At 35.3% G+C, this 17,450-nt stretch overlaps 1 long non-coding RNA gene across 1 annotated transcript; it reads right to left on the bottom strand.

The window, feature by feature from the left end:
- Positions 1-4,425: 4,425 nt before the first annotated feature.
- Positions 4,426-16,559, bottom strand: LOC127705767 (uncharacterized). The gene is made up of 2 exons (XR_007983981.1): positions 16,302-16,559; positions 4,426-4,904 (listed from the first exon to the last, which is right to left on the bottom strand). It is a non-coding gene; the product is annotated as an uncharacterized LOC127705767 (long non-coding RNA).
- Positions 16,560-17,450: the final 891 nt, after the last annotated feature.

Genomic DNA, 17,450 nt, shown 5'->3' with positions numbered 1-17,450 from the left:
CTGACGTCCAACGGCTGTTTTGCCAGACAAGCTGGGGCCGTGGGACGTCAGAGCTCGTCCCATATCAAAAAGTGGATATTTGCCCGTCCAAAATAGATGCGCCGCTTCGTCGCTTCTGGTGCCAACGGACGGCCTTGGAATTATATAAATCGGGTATCAATTTGTTCATTTTTCATTTATCTCTTCATTTATGTAAGTTTCACCTACCTGCCACCCTTTATTTTCTCATATTTAGACAGTTTTCACAGTGACCCACCGATTCTGGCATTTTGACTTTCATTTTGAAAGATTGTCATGTGATCACGAGAAAAAAGTAAGGCACAATGGACTATGGGAAATGGTATATGCATATGACCCTAGGTCAATATGAATATATAATCTAACACCTCGCTCATTTACGATGCAAGCAATGTAAATATCCGAGAGCTTCCGAATGTTATCGTGGTTGGCACTAAATGCTTAATACCGATCTCCTGTAAAGGAGGTGAAAAATCGTGGTTGGCTACTAAATGTTAGATATCGATTTCCTATAAAGGAGGTGAAAAAAGTATAAATATTTGCATATTTGAGTCTCGAGGTCGCAAAATCTCTCGTAACTTGACGTCCATTTGAAAATAAAAGTAAAAATGTCTGAATCGATGGGTCACTGTGAAAACTGTCTAAATATGAGAAAATAAAGGGTGGCAGGTAGGTGAAACTTACATAAATGAAGAGATAAATGAAAAATGAACAAATTGATACCCGATTTATATAATTCCAAGGCCGTCCGTTGGCACCAGAAGCGACGAAGCAGCGCATCTATTTTGGACGGGCAAATATCCACTTTTTGATATGGGACGAGCTCTGACGTCCCACGGCCCCAGCTTGTCTGGCAAAACAGCCGTTGGACGTCAGAGTAATCTCGGACTACTCTATTAGTTGTGTTATTTATAAACGACATTCCCTTATTCAATGAAAATTGTGAAACAGACCTGTATACTGATGACACCACTCTTCATAAATCAGGGAAAACATTGAAAATTTACATGAGTTCAAGAAGATTTATACAGAGTTGAAGAGTGGTGCAAAATGAATAACATGTTCATCAACATGAATAAAACAAAATGTTTGTTTACTGTGACGTAGTTACGGCGACTGAGTCTTTTGAAGAAAGTGCTAAATTCTAACATTTCTGATGGATAGAAATAAAATAGTTTTAATCATCGTTTCGAATACTGCGAGTAACTAAATATGTTTGAATCACCTCACTTTCTATCCCATTACATATTCAATGGCACACTGTCTTTCTATTCCTTTTGATCTCACCAGCACATATTGTGAAGATCTTTTGTTTCAATATTACCCACAAACTACGAAGTCCATGCAAAACGGAGTAGCGCCTACTACTTAGATGGAATTTTAAGTTATCACAGTTGATACATTGAAGTTGACTTTGGAAGTAACTTCAGATCGTGTTCAAGAGATTTCTTTATTAATACAGGCTTGGTTAATTAAGAAAAAGGCTTCTTTTTTAAGTTTAAGAGAGTTACAGTCATTACTTGGTAAACTTCATTTTGTGTACACCTGTGTACGACCCGGTAGAATATTTGTTAGTCGTTTGTTAGACTGGCTTCGTAGTGAACTGTTTCATATTTTTCATGTTGGGGCTTTTTATAGCCGACTATACGGTATGAGTTTTTCTCATTGTTGAAGGTCGTACGGTTGCCTATAGTTACTTACATCCACTTTATTTGAACTTTGGTGGATAGTTTTCTCATTGGCAATCATACCTCAGCTCCTTATTTTTATATTCCCTTCAAATGTCGTAGGCAGGGGACACAAGATATTAAGAAGGATTCAAGTAGAGGTACAGAAGGACTTACTTTGGTCGTAAAGGTTTCTGTCGAGTTATAATGGTATTTCCATGATGTGTCTTGAAGATTGGTTTTCTCCAGAAGAGATTTTTTCAAGCGATGCTTGTTTAAAAGGATTTGGAGATATTTATTCCAATCAGTATTTTCATGCAGTATTTCTTCCTGATATCACAAAAGATCAATTGCGCATTAATTGTTTGGAATTATTTGCTACTGTAGTTGCAGTTAAAATTTGGAGTAAAAAAAAATACGGGAAAAACAAAAACTGATCTTTTGTGATAATGAGGCATCTGCTCAGGTGTTATTAATTCAGGTTCATCTAATGATACCTTTATGCAAACTTGTTTGAGAGTGCTTTGTTTTGTACAAGCAAGTTTTCAGTTTGAAATTCGAACCAGACACATTTATAGGTGACGAAAAAGAGGGGCGAAGGATACCAAAGGGACATTCAAACTCATAAGTCGAAAACAAACTGACAACGCCATGGCTTAAAAGAATAAAAAAAACCAAACAAACAACAGTACACAAAACACAACATAGAAAACCAAAGACTGAGCAACACGTACCACACCAAAAACTGAGTGTAAGCAGGTCCTGCTCCATATGTGGCACCCGTCGTGTTGCTCATGTTAGTACAAACCCGGTGATAAGTCGACTTGCTGACTATTTGTCTCGATGACGGTTTAATCATAAATACAGAGATTTATTTGAATCATCCATTGAAGTAGATAGATATGAAGTGGTACCAGTTCTCGAGTAATTTTTTCATTTTTAAATAATTTGTAAATTTTTGTAAGAGTTAAAAGTTCTCTGCGGTTTCAATGTAAAGATTCTGTTAAACATGGTTTTGCGGAGAGTACTCATAAAAATAAAAATATTTTATGTTTTGTATATATTTTGAATTTAATCCTGCTTCTGCTACAGTTCATGTTTTGACAGCATATGCATAGTTTATTAGAAGAAGTTTTAAATCTGTTGAATCTATCGAGAATTATGTAAGTTCAGTCAAAATTTCGCATTTACTGTTAGATTTAGAATATCCACAAATTGAAGCTTTTCATTTGAGATTAGTATTAAGAGGTTTACGTAGAATTAAGGCACATTGTCTAAAACAAGCCCTGTCGATTACTCCTCAGATTTTGCTTGAAATTAACAATAAGCTGGATATGAATACATGTAGTTCGCATGATGCTACTATATGGTGTTTATTTAAACATGCCTTTTTTGTTAAATCAAAAAAATCTAATCTGGTTCCAGATTCTGTTTCTCCTTTTGATCATAATAAGCAACTTTGCAGAAATAATATCCTATTCGATTTTGAGCTTAAGCTGTTATTAATTAGTATCATGTGGTTCGAAAACCATTCAGTTTTGGGAGAGAGAATTATTGATACCTCTAGTCTCTATACCAGATTCTCCATTATGTCCCGTTCAAGAATTTTTGAATATGAAATCATTAGTTGATACTTCTGATAAAAGTCCAGGGGCCGTGTCAACGAAGCTGTCCCAGGACTAGGACGTGTCTTAAGATGGTCTTAGGACACGTCATAGTCCTAATTTAGATTAGCGAAGGTTTCCTTAAATAAGATATGCCCTAAATTTGGTCCTAAAATTAGGATATATACATAGGTGTCTTAGGATGGTCTAAGGATTATCCTAAAAGTTACGATATCCGAAGTCGAAATAAAAACAACAAATATGGCATAAACATAATACTAGTACAATATTAAACTATTTTACTGTTATTAGAATTAAACTTATTTAACAAAATATTTTTCAATATATGTTTTTTAAAGATTCAGTTGTGTTACATTATTAAAGATTTGTAGACAAACTTGATCCATAAATCAACATAGAAGATTATAGTATTCACTTTGAGTTTTTGGAATAATAAGCACATGTTCTAGAACTAACCTGATGCACATATCTAAATACATTGAGATATTCCGGAGTCATTTGGTGAAGTACTTTAAGAACTAAAATTGCTTTTCTATATACAAAATCCTATGAAATGGGCATTCATTGTAGCTCTTCAAAAAGTACTGTCCCTGGTTAGGGGGAAGGTTGAACGCCCACAAACCTGTTTACCCCCGCCATATTCTTTATGTGCCTGCCCCAAGTCAGGATCCTGTATTTCAACGGTAATCGTTGGTTCATGTATGTCATATTTGTTTTTCGTAAATTGTTTTGTTATAAATTAGGCCGTTAGTTTTCTAAACTGAATTGTTTCATATTTTTCATGTCGGGGCCTTTTATAGCCGACTATACCGTATGGGTTTTTCTCATTGTTGAAGTCCGTACGGTTGCCTATAATTGATTACAATCACTTCATTTGAACTTTGGTGGATAGTTGTCTCATTGGCAATCATACCACATCTGCTTATTTTTATATTGACGATGTCATAGTGTCAATCTGAGTTTTGTGTGTGTTTGTTCTTGATTTGTGGTAGAGCTTTTGAAGCAAGTGTGACAGGCAGATGCAGGGTGGTATCGACTGTATGATTTTCAGTGCTGCGACAAGATAATAATCTTGTTGACGTGAGTCTTCTGACAGGCCTGAAAATAGTCAAATCTGATTTCTGAGAATAGTCTTTATTCACTGCGTTCAATTTGAAAAGTCACTTAATAACAGTATTACATAATAAAGTATAAATCATAACAATGCAGTCAATAAAACAGATACAATAATAATCATGGATTATTAATACTATAGATAAGAACTGTGAAGGTTCTCGCTATTACACCATGAACGGTGTGAATACTAAAGGGTTTGACTGGTTTCTGAATTGTGCAGCCTGACATGCATGGGATTTGCAGTAAACACTTAAACAACTTATAAACTACTCATTTAAAGTATTTTAGCGACCAAATATCTCTCTAATAATAATTTCAACTTATTCTCAGAAACTTTTACTATTAAAAACATGTATTTACGGTGTAACATAGCTGTAGGCTATTATTTACAGAAAAGCAAACAGTTGTAAACAAATTTGCATATAAAGGGGGAGATAACTGTGAAAGTTAAATCTTGGGACTGGGACTAGCTCACATACTAAAAAATAAGAACATGGGGGACTTTATACATCTAGCATATAACACAATAAATGAAGTTCAATAAACGCATTTACTTTGAACAAGAAAACTATATAAACACACTGGGAATCTTATGAAATAAGAAAACAAGAAACACTGGGCTTTGCTATGGGATAAATAGAGAACCTCAGTTTACTAGCTTCTATGAGCTTTCTGTTACCTAACGACCATGAGAACTAATGCAAAAAGCTTTGAATAATAATGTTCTTACACCTACCATTGTTCACAAATAATGGGTAGACTGTAAATTGATACATATTACTTGCTCATGAATTGTCGCGGTAAAAACTGGAGTTGTCTCCCATATAAAAATTACTTCTGATGAAGCGTGTTCATTTTAGTCTAGTTTTGGCAACTAGTGTTCATTTACAAAAATACTTAATATGTTTGAAATAGATAAAAACTTTCAAAATATTAACTTGAAAAAGATATATACATATTTAAAATTTACCAACTGGTTTGGCGTCTTTCTCTAACTATTGAAAATGATAATTTCTCTATAAAATGATAACTTGGCTTAACTCATATGCATTAACATGAGCTTTTAGAACTTTTAAATATACATTGTAAAAATGAAATAAATACTTTGAATCTATAAAGAAATAGATTTTTAAAATAAAAATAAAACTTAGTTTTCACTTACCTGAAAATAGTCAAATCTGATTTCTGAGAATAGTCTTTATTCACTGCGTTCAATTTGAAAAGTGACGCTATTTAGTGAATAAAGACAATTCACAGATTTGGACAATTTTTTCAGGTTTAACCAATCAGAATTTGTTTCTACTTATTAATCCATGGTAACACAAAATTTAAAGTTACCACGTGTTAGGATTATCCCCTATATCGCTCGGAGAAGCTTTACGTAAGAGCTTAATTGAAACTAATGTAGACATTCTGATTAACAAAGAATTTACATCTTTTTGAACAAAAGAGTGTAAGAGGATCTTATGTAATAAAATCTGTCACCTTAAGTTTTGACAAAGAGAAAATTTAATACTTAATTGAACACCTGTTTCTTATGTCCTTAAGAATTTCTAAATGTGACAAAGAATAAATAAAGTTAAGAATTCTAAATATAACAAAGAATAAATAAAGTGTCCATTTTTAACAAAACTTCAAAATGTTTTTCATTAAAAGTAAAATTATTGCAATATAAAAATTCAAATATCAAAATAAGGCTTTTCTTAATAAAAATTCAAATAAGAATTTTTAAGCAAAATTACACTGTGACAACTCCTCCCTGGTCCAACTGCTTTGGACCCCAAAGCTTCAAAATGTTATATAATTAAACAGTTTTTTTTTTTTATTAAATGTCATCAATAGAAAAAAATAAAGTCTATGATTGTTCATTTGAGAAACACACATCTGCTGGAACAAGGATTGACGGTCATCATGTCCATGGTTATTTTTCGGATGTCCAACGGTTCGGTTTGTAGAAACATAAAGTGTGGTAATGATATGAATTCCATTTTATGAATGTTCATGTGTAGTTCGGGAATAGGTCCAATCCAACGGTTGATACGGAGTGTCCATGTGTAGTTTGAATATGTCCAATCCAACAGTTGATACGGAGTATCCATGTGTAGTTTGAATAGGTCCTATCCAACGGTTGATACGGAGTGTCCATGTGTACTGATATGTATCCAAGAATAATGCTTTTATTCACAACAGTATTTGTTGATGGTGCCTACTTTTCAGGTTGCTGTTGCCAATGATGCCAATAGTTCTATATACATATATATAAACAAAAAAAATATAATACCAGTAATATATTAAAACAAAATTTGAATGCAAGTCATGCTTATCAAGGTCATAATATCTGCCATAAAAGGGGGAGTTTAGATAAAGTCATGTCTAATAACCAAAAATCAAGGGTCATATTTACATATATATATATATACACATTAAGAATCATTGAGTTGTGACAAACAAGGTACAATAATAAACCTTTTTGAAAATTAGTTGTTCACTAACTTAGAAAATGAATTGAAAATTCATGCTAAAAGACTAGGGTATAGTGAATCTGAATCTGCTGCTAATGCTTGAACTGTTTGCTTAGAAACATTTGCTGGCTGACTCAACATAGTAGCGAAACCTTGATGTGTCACATAAATATAGGCATTAAATGGCTGTGCCAAAACTTTCCTAATTCTATAAGACTGAAGAAAACTAAGGGTAAGTGTGGTCGGAATCTTGACAAACTTTTGAGTTAGCTTGTTTGTAACTTCAAATGATGACCACACTGCGAACATTTTACATGAGGGGAATGAGGCAACAGTCAAATCTAAGACCGATGGTCTTGAAAATCCGTAGTAAGATGGGCACAAGGATAAATCTAATATTGGGATGACAACACAGTCGCCACCACAGGTTACTTCCAAAACTAATGAGGTACACCGATTGTGCTTTGATTTGTACAAATAACATATTACAAATAACAAAAAGATTAAAACTAAAATACTCAAAATAACAGAAGCGTGTACCCATGAAAATTCTGATGAGAAAAATGACTTAACTCTATCCATAATATCATCTTGCTCCATTTCAGGAAGCTGAGTGGGTTTAACATAAATAAAAGAAGGTACACTCTGAGACTTGGTGTGCGACATCTGTTGCATAATTGTCATGGTCATTGCTATCTTTCTTGTTTTACAAAATAAAAATGCAAAAGCGAAAAGTGAAAGAATAGCAATACCAAGTGAACAAAAACTAACAATAGTATTTGTATCCAGCCAAGAAGACTGCAAGCTTATATCTCCAGACAACAGGGGTTCAGTTAAAGTTTTAAAAATCATTTTATCCTTTTTAGCAGCAACAGCTATTTTCTTTAAACTTAAATGGGTCTTTGTGTCTGCTGCTAAAATCTTTGACATACTATGGTTATAAAAAGAAAAATCTGGGATTGCTAATTGTACAGGAGTAGTAAAAAGGGAATCTGCTAAAAGTGAGGTAAATCGCTTTTCATCGAAAAATTCCTGTACAAGAGCTAAATTAACTGGATGTAAAATAGAAAAATTTGAACTTGACTCATAACAATCAACTAATCTAGGAGAAAAATATAGTTTCCTAGTTGACAATGAACATTTGCAGGGTATGTTGATAACACAGAATGTGCACCCAGGTATCTTTCTTTGGCTTTGAGGACAAATCAAGTCCAATTCTTCACTGTCGTAGACAAGCACCGAAGTTGGTGTTAACTCAATAATATCATGAGAAAGGTGATTTTCTAGAAACCTAAAATTGCAAAGTCTTGATACCTGTTTGACATTATTTTGGAACAATGCAAGGGAACAATCAGGAACAGTTATAGGAATGAGTGCCTTATTAAAAGTACAGAAAACCATAGGTCCATGCACACAATTTGTTAGGTCATCAGTAGATAAGGGGAGGTAATAATCATGCTGATAGGTTAGTGCAAGGTATTGTGGTAAATCTAACAATTTAGTAGCATGCTTAGTAGTCTTATTAGTAGGGGTTGGTACAGGTAAAGATATGATTTTATAGAGTTGAAGAGGTTGTGCATGCGAGGATACTGGAAATTGCACCGTGATGAAAAGAGATGAGAAATTACGGGTAAATATAAAGTTGGATGTAGTGTAATAGTATGAAGGATGAGAATGTGTTAAATAGAAACCAGGGTACTTCTTGTTTAATGTGCTCTGAATTTGGTGAAGTGTGCGAGAAAAATCATGCTTTGGAATGAGGAAAGGTGAAATTCGACCTTCTACCAAGGATTGAAAAGCATTCTGTAACTGAAGTAAGTTAGATTTCAAGACATTAAAATTGTTGGTTAGGGTGATAAGAATCTGTGAAATATTCACCATGGATTGTTCCGACGAAACTATTGCTAGTTGAAATGAATGGGCAATTGTCTGAATTTCTAATGAATTGTCTTTAATACCCTGCATTAAATTAGATGTTCTTTTATCGATCACTTTCACAAAAGATGAAAGGTGATCACTATGTTGCTGGAGAGCTTGAGTGATACTTCTAGATTTTGCGTTTAAAGCATTTATGTGATTGGCCAACAACTGAACATCACTCATTGTTGCCAATCCAAATAAACCTTTGGCCATTGAGCCAATAAAAGGGAGAATGGCACGACCATTTCTATTTGACTCAAATAATTTAGTCTGAGGAACTAATATCCTAATCGCTTGTATTGTTTCTTTCAAGTCATGTTCCATTGAGTCGTGTAAATGCTGGATAAAATGTCTCATACTGTTCATTGATGAACATATACTGGAGAAGTTCTTGTATGAACAAATTGGCAATTTAGAAATGTGAATTTCTCTGGGTCTTGGTATATCTATTTGGAATGTGTGTAGCCATGCTTCCTTGGCTAAGTACATCTTTGAATCTGGGCGAAACACTACTCCATAGTTGAGTCTTTGGATGACGTCTTGGGGAGATGAGGTTGTGGCACCAACAGAAAACATACTTAAAAGGACTATATAGGTGAGAAGGAGACTGTTCCAAATAGTCAAAGAGTGGCCTACAATGATATCAAATGCAGAAAGTTAGATATGCCAATTTTTTAAGGTGACTGAAAGTTGACGTCTCAACATACAATCTAGCACTAAGGACTACAGAAATAACTGTAAAATAACATCAAAAGCAAATCCAAATTTCGAGATCTGAGTACAAGTAAAGCCACTTATCAGAATAGATAATAAACTAAGACATATATATTTAGAACAATAATCTCAAGCTAGCATTTCTTCAACCTATTATTACCAAAAGGTATATGAGTCAAAAGTAGTAATTGGTGAACCTCATAAAGACATAAAATAATATACTTATAAAACTAAGGTAAAAACCTTTTTTCATACACTTTCAAAAGGGGTGGGGTGATACTGAAGTATCCTATAACAAACAAGGGGGTGATACTGATGTATCCTTCTATGAACAAGGTGGTGATACTGATGTATCTATCTATGAACAAGGTGGTGATACTGAGGTATCTTTCTATGAACAAGGTGGTGATACTGATGTATCTATCTATGAACAAGGTGGTGATACTGATGTATCTATCTATGAACAAGGTGGTGATACTGAGGTATCTTTCTATGAACAAGGTGGTGATACTGATGTATCTATCTATGAACAAGGTGGTGATACTGAGGTATCTTTCTTCACGTGTATTTTCTTGGTCCTGGTATGGTCGTGGTCACGTTTGAATACTGAATTCAAGTAGAGACTTCTTTGCATGAAATGTAGAAAAACAATGACTTGAAACATAACCAGAATGAGAAATAAAATCAGAGTGAAAACAAAAGAACAATTAGGTAGAAAACAGGTAAACCAGTATCAATTAAAGTAGGATTTCCTGCGTTTTCCTTGTTTTGTCCATCTACTATTAATGAAATCTGACATCTCTTGGTCGAAGCATGTATCAGGTTCCCAAGTGCATGAACCATCAAGCCATTTAATATACATCTCTCTGCGTCCATGTTTTCGTCGACCTCGTAAAACTTTTTGAATTTGGTACCTTGTAGCAGGGTCTGGAGTTTGCTGAGGGGTTGGGGTGGGTTGTTGGGTTACTTCAACATCTACATTTGGGGTTGCTTCATCATCTTGGTTAACTTCTGGGTCTGAGTCAGAGTCTGAGTCTGGATCTGGGGGAATATTTTGATCTTCTTGAGAGAGTCTCTGCCGAGTAGGATCAGGTCGTATATATGGCTGCAGATTGGTAGCATTGACTAATGAAGCTTGCTTTTTATGGTCTGAGATTCTCCTAATTCCATATGTGTAATTTGGGCCAATTTCTTCTATTCTATATGGACCAGTAGCTTTGTCACAAAGCTTTCGTGACTGACCTTTTGGAAATTGGTGTACCTTTAGTAAAACAAGATCTCCTATAGCAAATGTGCGTACTCTAGCTGTTTGATCATGCCTCACTTTGTCTTTTTCTTTTTGAGCTGCCTCATTCTGAAGTGCAATCTTGTGTGACATCTTAATGTTCGACAGAAACTGGTCAATGTACACTCGTGTGTCCTGTGGCAAGGAGTCTTTTGGCTCTAAGGCAATATCAAATGGGATTTTCATCTCTTGGCCAAACAACATGTAAAATGGAGAAAAACCTGTGGTTGCACAAACCGATCTTCGAAAGGCCATCATAATACCTGGTATGAGAGAAGGCCACTTGTCATGGGTATCATTACAGTAAGTTCGAAGTGACTGAGCAAGTGTGTGATTTTGTCTCTCGACAGTGCCATTTGTGTTAGGGTGGTAAGATGTGGTATGATGCTGAGTAACTTGAAGGATTTCACACATGGCTTTGACAATCTTTGACATGAAGGGCTGACCTCTGTCACTTAGCAAAACTCTTGGGCAACCAAATCTAGATACAACTCCTGTGTATAGATTATCCGCTATCTCCTTTGCAGTCTGGGTTTTCATGGGAAATGCTTCACACCATCTAGTGAAAGCATCAATGACCAATAAGATGTACTCATAACCTTGTGAGTTTTTAGTAAGGGGGCCAAGAACATCTATATGCCATCTATCGAAACGACCAACCTGGGGCATCTTGGTAAGAGGGGGTCTGTTTGGGTTGCAGTTTTGCTTGGCTCTCTGACACCTATCACAGGATTTAACATAGTCTGTGATATCTTGATGCATACTTTTCCACCAATATTTTTGTATAAGGGAATTGTTGACTTTGTCAATACCAAAATGTCCTCCTGTTGCCAATGAATCATGATATGATTGGAGCGCTTCAAGTCGAAGAGTTTTGGGGAGGGCTATTTGCTTGATTCTTCTAAACTCAGGGTCCATGCCTCTGCAACGTTTCTGATACCAATGAAAAAGAACACTATCTGACAAAGAAAAATATTTGCTCTCTGAAACAACTTTATCTCTGTGCTTTGATTCTTCAGGAAGGTCACCAGATTCAAGATAAGTGTAGATGGCTGAGAATTCAGGACATTGTTTTTGTAGTTCAGAGAGTGCAGGTTTATCCTCAACTATGTTTTGAATGTTTTCAGTATCCACTGCAGATATAATAGGACATTCTTGACAATCTGTTGCATGTTCAGAAGCATAATAGAAATGCACTTCAGCTCCAAACTGTACTTCATCGTCAGAATCAGAACTCAGGTTTTCTGAAGAAACATAGGAATCAATAGAGTCGAAAGAAGATATAACCTGCTCTTGAGTTGGTATAGAAAGAGTTTCAATTTGTGTGGCCCGAAAAGGATTGGGTACACGACTGAGACAATCAGCTACAACATTACTTTTCCCTGGACGATGAATAATGTCAAAATTAAGATCCTGAAGTTTAAGAGCCCATCTAGAAAGTCTACCTGTGTGCTTAGCTGACTTTAACCAAACTAGAGCATTATGATCAGTAATGACTGTGAAAGCACTGTTGGCCAGATAAGGACGAAAGGTTTCAACACCTTTGAGAATAGCTAAGCACTCTTTTTCTGATGTGGTATAATTGCGCTCCTCTTTTGTTAAAGATTTATTACCATAGGCAATAGCATATTCTTTGTTGTCAGAGTTCAGTTGTCCTAGTACAAAAGCAATAGCCGTATCAGATGCATCACATGTAAGAATAAAAGGTTTGTCTAGATCTGGATAACTAAGAACTGGAGCATTGACAAGGGCATGCTTGATAGTGTCAAAGGCTGTTTGACATTTTGGAGTCCACTTCAGTTTTACAGGTTGGTCTTTGTGAAGTAAAGTGTTTAAAGGAAAGACAATCTTAGAATGGTCCTTAATGAAACGACGATAGTAGTTTGCCATGCCTAGAAAGCTTCGTAACTGTTTTTGTGTTTGTGGGGTTGGAAACTTGCTGACAGCACTAGTTTTAGCTGGATCTACTTTGACGCCTTCTCTAGAAATGATATGGCCCAAAAACATTATTTCCTTTACTGCGAAATGGCACTTACTAGGGTGAAGTTTCAAATTGGCATGCCTCAACCGATCAAAGACTTGGGATAGATGGTTTAAGTGGTCTTCAAAAGTTTGAGAGAAAATGAGAATGTCATCGACATATACCAATACAAATTTCCAGTTGAGGCCCCTAAGAACATGAGACATCATAGCCTGAAAGGTGATAGGACTGTTCATTAAACCAAATGGCATCCTCTTAAACTGATAGATTCCTGTCTGTGTGATAAAAGCACTTTTATGTTTGCTCTCTTCCGTGAGGGGGACCTGATGAAAACCAGACTTTAAATCGACACATGAGAAATACTGAGCCTTAACCTCTCCAATTGCATCAAATACACTCTCCATATGGGGTAACGGGAATGTCTGAGGAATACTAAGAGCATTGACCTTTCTATAATCAATCGCCATCCTCATCTCGCCTGATTTCTTGAAGCACATGACAACGGGTGAAGCCCAATTTGAACATGAGGGTTCAATAATGTCATTGTCAAGAAGTTCTTTGACCTGCCTATCTTGTTCTGCTCGAACTTTTGGAGTTTGCCTATATGGAGGTGATCTGAAAGGTTTTGCACCAGGAACTGTCTCTATGTGGTGGTTGTATAAATGGGTGCATCCTAGCTCTTTAAGAGAATTTGCAAAGATGGACCTGTTTTTCTGTAGGAAAGCTAGAAGCTTTTGTTTTTCACTTGAAGTCAAACAAGCACTAGTAAGATCAAAAGTCATGTCGTCAGACTTTGATTTAGTAGGAGGAGAAAAAGAAGGAGTATCAGCTGATTGCTTATCATCTATAGAGTGAATTTCTTCAGTGTTGACATGTGAAACCTTGGCAATCACTTTGTGTGGTCTTAGCTTAATGTCTGTAGCCGTGGGATTTAAAAGTCTTAAATGAGCTTTGCCATTATGAATTTTGACTAGACATTTTGCCACAACAACATTCTGAAGAAATTGAGGAGGAGCATCTAAAGGCTCTAAAAGCACTGTGCTATCTTCGTCTTGCTTTGAGACAGATACCTGGATCAAGGTTTCAGAATGTTTAGGAAGAGTAACCACCTTTTTAGTCCGAACTAAGCCTGACTTTAAAGTAATAGAACTAAGAACAATATTTGGGTTGTCTTTCAACTCTAAAGTACAATCTTGAAAATTGATGAAAGCTCCATTTTTCTTCATGAAATCAACACCAAGAATGAGGGAATGGTGAAGTTGGTCAAGAACATAAACAGTTTGAGTAAACTGCTTATTGCCTACATGAAGGGTAATTGATATCTTGCCTAGAACTTGTACATGATTGCCATTGGCTGCAATAACTTGTTTCATTGCACCAGGTTGCAATGGAACTTTAGCATAAGAGGTCTTATGTAAGAGATTTCTATTTATAACAGAAATATTTGCACCTGTATCTATCAAAGCTTTGGTTCTGGTTGTACCTATGGTGACGTAAGTTGTGCATTTGTCTGAGTCCAAAGAAATAATTGTGCAAACCTGATTGTTTGTACTAATTTTGTCATTTACATGAAATTGATTTGTATAATCCTTGTGCCTACCCCTAGACTGCTGCCTAAAGGAAGGCTCGAATCCCTATGCCCTATTTCCTTGTGACACATTTTGATTTCCCTTACTTAAACAAACATAGCTGAAATGACCTTGTTTACCACACTTATGACATGACTTTTTGTAAGCGGGGCAGATTGACCTTGATTTACATGACTTACCACAGCCAATACAGGATCCAGGTGGACCGTTATTCATTACTGGTCTTTGTCTTTGAACTGGCATCATTGGCTGGCGGTCATTGTAAGTAGGCACCTGAAAAGATTGTAAATGTTGATAGTTATTAGCATGATTATTTCTTGGATTATAGGGCACATAATCAGACTGTTGTTTGTTGGAACTTAATGCTGCTATAGAGTCTAATCTTTGAGAAATTTTGTCCATTATTTTGTCTTCAATGGAAGAAACAGCTTTGATAATTGAGTTTTCGACGTTTGAATGTTGGGGTTGTACCATGTTAACGGTCATTTCGGCTGTAATCGACTTGCTGAGTAAATCAGACATTGACACCGGATTTTGGGGTACAACTATCTGCTGAATTTGTGGTTTTAAACCTCTGTATGCAAGTTTTAATAAAAATTGTTCTGACACACTGTTTGTTTTATTATAATTCAAGGCTCGGTGTAGATACTGATCGACAGGTTCATTTTCTTGTTGTCTAAGATAAGTAAGACCAATGTCTTCTTGCTTGTGCTGTTTAAAGCGATTAAGAAATGATAGTTTGATGTTTGCCAAAGAGGCTTTTGTAGTTGAATCGATCATTTCAAACCATTGTTCGGCAATGCCACACAAGTAAAAAGGTAGGACAAGAATTGCCTCCCATTCTGCCATTCTCTGAAGGGTAATGTAGGCAAGAAAACTTGCCCACCATTGAACGGCATCAGTGTCGCCATTGTAATGTTTTAAGTTTACCATTATTTTAGAATTAGTAAAACCTGGGGGCGCGGGTCTATTGTTACCCTGCCCTGTAGCTGCAGCCTGAACTGGTGGTTGTTGCACTGGAACTGGTGGTTGGTTCTGCAAAACTGGTGGCTGATTCTCAACAGGTGGAGGTGGTGGTGGTTGGTTCTGAACAGGTGCTGGTGGAGGTGGTTGATTCTCTGGCTGAACATGTATTTCTTCCACTATGGGTTGGTCCATGATTACTGCATTCAGGGGCTGCATGTCTGCTGACCTTAACCAGTAGCTCATGAATTTCTAGTTGATTATGAAGTTGCGGTCTGCTGTCTCTTGCTGGGAACTTTGGGTCCGCCGCCAATTGTCAATCTGAGTTTTGTGTGTGTTTGTTCTTGATTTGTGGTAGAGCTTTTGAAGCAAGTGTGACAGGCAGATGCAGGGTGGTATTGACTGTATGATTTTCAGTGCTGCGACAAGATAATAATCTTGTTGACGTGAGTCTTCTGACAGGCCTGAAAATAGTCAAATCTGATTTCTGAGAATAGTCTTTATTCACTGCGTTCAATTTGAAAAGTCACTTAATAACAGTATTACATAATAAAGTATAAATCATAACAATGCAGTCAATAAAACAGATACAATAATAATCATGGATTATTAATACTATAGATAAGAACTGTGAAGGTTCTCGCTATTACACCATGAACGGTGTGAATACTAAAGGGTTTGACTGGTTTCTGAATTGTGCAGCCTGACATGCATGGGATTTGCAGTAAACACTTAAACAACTTATAAACTACTCATTTAAAGTATTTTAGCGACCAAATATCTCTCTAATAATAATTTCAACTTATTCTCAGAAACTTTTACTATTAAAAACATGTATTTACGGTGTAACATAGCTGTAGGCTATTATTTACAGAAAAGCAAACAGTTGTAAACAAATTTGCATATAAAGGGGGAGATAACTGTGAAAGTTAAATCTTGGGACTGGGACTAGCTCACATACTAAAAAATAAGAACATGGGGGACTTTATACATCTAGCATATAACACAATAAATGAAGTTCAATAAACGCATTTACTTTGAACAAGAAAACTATATAAACACACTGGGAATCTTATGAAATAAGAAAACAAGAAACACTGGGCTTTGCTATGGGATAAATAGAGAACCTCAGTTTACTAGCTTCTATGAGCTTTCTGTTACCTAACGACCATGAGAACTAATGCAAAAAGCTTTGAATAATAATGTTCTTACACCTACCATTGTTCACAAATAATGGGTAAACTGTAAATTGATACATATTACTTGCTCATGAATTGTCGCGGTAAAAACTGGAGTTGTCTCCCATATAAAAATTACTTCTGATGAAGCGTGTTCATTTTAGTCTAGTTTTGGCAACTAGTGTTCATTTACAAAAATACTTAATATGTTTGAAATAGATAAAAACTTTCAAAATATTAACTTGAAAAAGATATATACATATTTAAAATTTACCAACTGGTTTGGCGTCTTTCTCTAACTATTGAAAATGATAATTTCTCTATAAAATGATAACTTGGCTTAACTCATATGCATTAACATGAGCTTTTAGAACTTTTAAATATACATTGTAAAAATGAAATAAATACTTTGAATCTATAAAGAAATAGATTTTTAAAATAAAAATAAAACTTAGTTTTCACTTACCTGAAAATAGTCAAATCTGATTTCTGAGAATAGTCTTTATTCACTGCGTTCAATTTGAAAAGTGACGCTATTTAGTGAATAAAGACAATTCACAGATTTGGACAATTTTTCAGGTTTAACCAATCAGAATTCGTTTCTACTTATTAATCCATGGTAACACAAAATTTAAAGTTACCACGTGTTAGGATTATCCCCTATATCGCTCGGAGAAGCTTTACGTAAGAGCTTAATTGAAACTAATGTAGACATTCTGATTAACAAAGAATTTACATCTTTTTGAACAAAAGAGTGTAAGAGGATCTTATGTAATAAAATCTGTCACCTTAAGTTTTGACAAAGAGAAAAGTTAATACTTAATTGAACACCTGTTTCTTATGTCCTTAAGAATTTCTAAATGTGACAAAGAATAAATAAAGTTAAGAATTCTAAATATAACAAAGAATAAATAAAGTGTCCATTTTTAACA

The sequence above is a fragment of the Mytilus californianus genome, unplaced genomic scaffold (genome assembly GCF_021869535.1).
Source record: "Mytilus californianus isolate M0D057914Y unplaced genomic scaffold, xbMytCali1.0.p SCAF_6, whole genome shotgun sequence".
NCBI classification, from domain to species: domain Eukaryota; kingdom Metazoa; phylum Mollusca; class Bivalvia; order Mytilida; family Mytilidae; genus Mytilus; species Mytilus californianus.
Note: the sequence above shows the minus strand (reverse complement) of the source record. Positions and strands in the feature narration are given on the sequence as shown.